The sequence below is a fragment of the Spodoptera frugiperda genome, chromosome 2, assembly GCF_023101765.2.
Source record: "Spodoptera frugiperda isolate SF20-4 chromosome 2, AGI-APGP_CSIRO_Sfru_2.0, whole genome shotgun sequence".
NCBI lineage: Eukaryota > Metazoa > Arthropoda > Insecta > Lepidoptera > Noctuidae > Spodoptera > Spodoptera frugiperda.
Genome location: NC_064213.1, coordinates 1,554,343 through 1,560,353, shown reverse-complemented (window position 1 = coordinate 1,560,353; position 6,011 = coordinate 1,554,343).

Genomic DNA, 6,011 nt, shown 5'->3' with positions numbered 1-6,011 from the left:
GCGCGAGGTCTATTTATAGTGACTGAAGCATTCAAAGCACCCAGCCCTCCAACTAGTAAATATGCTATTGTAAAAGAAATGGCAAAGTTACGTGAGAAACTAATAGTAGTAATTTTTATTCATTGGATTCATTCACTTTGCCAGGTTTCGTAGAAATAGTTAGAACCAATGGGTCCTATAGAGCGGCCTCTAATCCTGGATACTCCACGTGGGTCAAACAAGAGTTACCTATCACGTCTCCCAGAAGTTACTTCCAGCAATCCAGTAGTTTCGGTCACGTTGAAGCAGTTTCATTTGAATACAATAATCACAGACTATTTGCATTATACAAATCGCCTAGACGTACAAACAAAACTTTCAGGGAATTCATAAACACAAATGTTTTTTGCAACAACAATATGCCAACATTACTTTTTGGAGATTTCAACGAAGATTTTTTTAAAAGATAATTGTATATTGTCATTCATGCAAAACTCTGGATACAAGACAATATTACTATTACTACCTTATTCAACTAGAGAGAAGGCATACAAATTGATAATATTTTTGAAAATATTTCTTGTAAAACAGGAATATGTATATATTTATTATTAGCTTGTTTAGCCATCATAAGCCTATATGGGCTCGTATATACATAGTTAGATCTAAATTCCATATTTTATCATAATATTTACTTATCTATCAAAAACTTAGACAAATTACATAACAATAAAGAAAAGAAATAAATATTATGTACACTTTAAATTAAACTAAACCTAAAACAGTTGATATATAATAGTTGATTGCTCTGAACTTTGAGAAATTATTGCAGAAAATCAATTACTCTTGACTAAGTAATGGTCAGGAGCCCATTAATATTGTTGATAAAAATATTAGAAGTTAAATGTTTCTACTGTGATAACAAATGCTTTTCGCATAAATGTTTGTCGTGATGGACTATGTCCTATGGACAAATTAAAGAATTCTATTAAATTAGTTGTGTCTGAACGTAAAAGATACAGTAATGCACAAAAAAAGCTTCCCCGTAAAAAAAAATAACACGCAGCATTTACGCACAATTCGACGTCTTATCAGTAAGGTGGTGGTTGGGGAAACGTATAAAAACCAAGCGAGGTGCAATAGTTGACACATTCTTGTGTTGAGCCCTCGAGCGTAGACATTAAGCGAAAATCTCACAAAACCTTTGTTTTACTTTCAATTTATTGAAATGGATTCTCAAAGTTCCAAGACTGCAGAGCAACCATCAACTTGTAATAAATACGTAAGTTATTATTTTTTATTTATTTAAGCAACAATATAATATTGTTTCCAATAAACGTTTCTCATGAATTTACATTAGTAGAACATTTTGTCAATACGAGTATTTTGTAGTTGAGGCTTTACAGTAATCTCACATAATGTTTTTTTTCCACAGGTGGATGAATGGTTGAGCAAACACCGGAGCTACTTTGAAGAGCAGGAATATGCAGATGTCAATGAAGATTCTGAAGACAGAGTTGGCGCCGGTGCAATACGAAGTAACAGAAGTTGCATATTGTTATAATTGCAACGAGTTTATGAACCCACACTGCTACACCGTGCATCCGTGGAGTTGCATGATGGTACCGTGCCGCCGCCCTATTGTGTATGATGCACAACCGCGTACAAATGCGTAGTCTTGAATCATTTTTTTTATTTGTGTGTAATTGTTTGTTTTGTAAATATAATATACGTTGTATATATAAGAATTTGTTATTAGTACATAGTTAATCGTGTATATTGTAAATAAATACTAATTTCAGTAAATAAATGGTATAAGTCAATAATAAAAACATCTCTCTACTATTCATTAACCCCATATCCTTTTTTAAAATTAAAACACATTATCCAATAAAAACAGTAGTTTATTGTTTTGAAGATTTTTTCTGAAAATAAAGATAGTTTTCTTATTTGACTTTAAAACGTTTAAAAGTAAATTCATACCTGGCAAACAGAAATGATCGGGTGATTTTTGTCACTTGCTGTGTCTTCATTGTGTCGAATTAATGTGTGTTTTATCTTATCGTTATTAATAACAATCAATGGAAAGGTTAAATCAGATAAATATTTATAATAAATTGTAAAGAGGTCAATTCTGTACATGAAATATACAAAAAAATAACTATCAGCGGGTACGATTAGTGATCGATACTTTGACGCTAAAAATGCAATCAGAAAACCAATTTGTCTGTCTGTACAATGTAGAATATGTTCTTTTCATAGAAATAAAAACCACTCGACAGATTTCAACGAAACTTGGTACAATTGTTCTTCATACTCCTGGGCAGGTTATAGTATACTTTTCATCACGCTACGATCAATACTAGCAAGCAGTGAAGGGAAATATGTAGGGAAAACAGAAGAACTTACTCCATTTTTTTAGCTACACAAAAATTATGTATTCGGAAATGTTGTTTACTCCTTAAAACTTTTAAAAAATATTCCACGACAGCAAATTCTATCTTTATAATTGACTCACAAATTAACTACATATTCCCGATAAGTTTAGCAGTACAACTCGGAGCTTTCTGATTATATTTGTCTACCTATTCTTATTTATAGCACCCATTTTATCCTAATTGTGTTTTGTGTTAATTTAATAAATTGCGAATCATTGAAATCATACAGAAACACCAAAGATTACATCAATTACAATAATTCATTAAGTAGGTAATAAATGCGTGCACGAATATATTTTTATTCAATATAATATTTGTAATTCGTAGGTTTATTAATTATAGTAGTTATAGTCACTGTATTTAGGTTTGTTATCTATGCATAACACATATAATAAATGCTGTATAGAATTCTGTACAATTGAAAATATTGAAAAATGACCTTCGGAGCATGTTAACTGGATCGAATCAAACAAATGTGTGACTCTTAATTCATTTTTTTGTTGTCCAGTATGTCTGTCATCTGTATGTTTAGGGTGCATCACGTGAACATTCTTGCGGTACGATTTCGATGAAACTTGGTATATTATACCTTATTATTACACTGGGCATAAAATGGATTTTTTATCCTGGAAAAATAGTACAAAAAACTTAATTTTTCACTTTTTAAACTACAGAAAAAGCTTATGAACAATGTGTAAATATACCCTTAATTATTAGTTGGGCTTTGCAATAATGATCCAATATTGATTTTATCCAATGTCATGGTTAGAAACACCGGAGTTACTTTGAAATGAGAGGAATATAAACATCCACGCGAGACTGACATTACGCGAGACGGAGTTTGGGCAACGCTAGTTAAGAAATTAATTGACAATTCTAGGAATATAGAACAATCGAAGCAAGTTAGGAGTCTCAGGTTTTTAAATCACATGTTGGTCTAGGAACAATTGTTTAATGGACAAATTACAATTTTAAATATAAGAGTTGAAAAAGAATCGGTTGTGATGGAGCTGACACACGTAAACCAAGATATGTCATGTCGTCGCTAAAACGAACCGTGCTACAACGCCTACATCTCACCATAAATTGCTACGACTTGCTACGAGTCATTTTAACTTGCTACGAGTTACTACGTCTTGCTACGGATCACTACAATGACTTCGATTGAAAAACACTTTATCTGTTTAATATTGTAATATGATTATTTGACAATACAAGTTTGTATACGAATAGTGATTATCTTTATCATTCAAAAATGGAAATTTATTAAGCATAATAAATTCTGTAAAGAGAACAATTCTGATCCATAAAATCACTTATTAGGAGTCAAAAATCAACTATACAACAAATATTTAACGGACAAATTTAATTACAATCGATATGGACGCCAAAACCGTAAATCACGACATATCATGTCTTCTCTAGAACTAACCGTGCTACAACGCCATAAATTGCTACGACTTGCTACGAGTCATTTTAACTTGCTACGAGTTGCTACGTCTTGCTACGAATCATTACAACGACTTCGATTGAAAAACACTTCATCTATTTAATATTGTAAAATGATTATTTGACAATACAAGTTTGTTTGATACGAATAGTGATTAGAATTCAAAAACTACGATATTAAAATAAATAAAAAAAAAAACATAATAGAATAGAAAAAATAACACATTAGAACAACAAAAGTCTAATGGTGAATCGAATACGTTATACGTTAAGGTTTGGGCATCACCTTCATCAAATAAATACTATGTTTTTATAAAACAGTGGCTTTGCATTGGTAACAATATGGCACTAGTGTAAATTCATATTGCACCGGCGCCGCGCCGTACTCGCCAACTCTTTCTTCATGTTCTTCGTTGACGTCCGCGTCTGAACATTACTTCTCTTCGAAGTAATTCTGATGTTTACTTAACCATTCACAGACTTTTGAACAAAAATATATAATAGTATGTAAGATTATGGTCAATACCTCAATTACGAAACACTCGTAGCGACAAAATATTCTACTGATGAAAACTCATACGAGAAACAAATAAGCAACTCTAAACTCAGTCCGACTTGGTGATGGCTCTGTATGAGTATCCATTGAGTATCTACATTCACTGTACATTTGACGACACTCTGATATTTATAAGACATCTATTATCTCTATATTTAGTATCATAATTGTTGTTTGCTCTAATATTATAAATGCGTGCGTAATACCTGTCACCCATTTTTCGGTGATATTGCGAATCTGATTGTGTGATTGAAATTTAAAAAATCAATCCAAATCCAATCAATAATATAATCAGTTTCTATCATTATTATTACTTTATATTATTCATCTGTGTAAACATACAACAGAAGGTATAAAGTGTTACCTAATACTTGGAAAAAGATTTAAACATACGTTGTTTTTTTTTATTCAATAAATGCGTGCACTATATATATTTTTTATCACATATAATATTTGTGAATTCGTGATCGAAACTTAAAAAAATCAATACAAATCCATATTATTGTAAAATATTTCCAGTCACTGTATTACAATTACCTGTTTGTTATCTATGTGATAACAAAACAAAACAATAGAAGGTACAATAGACTATTTATTGAAATTAGATTAAAGAATAGTTGTTTTAATTCTTGGAAATGACCTTGACCAAACGTGGTGTTTAACTCCCATCCTTATCAGCTACAGCGTGGGAACTCTTGTTCATTGTATTTAGGTTAGCAGTATGTAGGGGGCAGCGTATATAAAGCCAGCGGTGCAATAGTTGACACATTCTTGTGTTGAGCTCTCGAGCGTAGACATCAAACAAAATATTTACGATACCTTTGTATTACTGTCTATCTATCGAAATGGATTTTCAAAACTCCAATACTACAGAGCAACCATCAAGCTGCAATAAATACGTAAGTTATTACTTTTTATTTATTTAAGCAACGATATAATATTGTGTTCAGTAAACGTTTTTGTTATGAATTTTCTTCAGTAGAATATTTTGTCACTACGAGTATTTTGTAGTTGAGGGTTTGTATTAATCTCACATAATGTGTTTTTTTCCACAGGTGGATGAATGGTTGAGCAAACACCGGACCAACTTCGAGGAGCAGGAATATTCCGACGCAGACATCAATGAAGGTACTGAAGACAGAGTTGGCGAGTACGGAGCGGCGCCGGTGCAGTACGAATATTTACAAGTGTCGTATTGTTACCAATGTAACGAGTTTGGGAACCCACGCTGTCACTCCATACATCCCTGGACTTGCACGATGGTACCGTGCTGCCGCCCTATTGCGCATGATGGACCACCGCGTACATGTGCATAGACTTAGACCAAAATTCAATTTATTTTTGTAATTGTTTGTTTTGTACATATTAATTAAGTTAGTAATTTGTTATTAGTAAATAAGTAGTCATGTAAATAATCATTAAATCTGTAAAGAAATACCAATTTCTGTAAATAAATGGTATAAGTCAATTACAAAACAATTTCTTTTCTATTCCCTAACTCCCTATATGTGTCCAATTAAAACTCATTATCAAATAAAAACAGTAAATTTTTTGGTTGCAAGATTTTTTCTGAAAATAAATATAGTTTT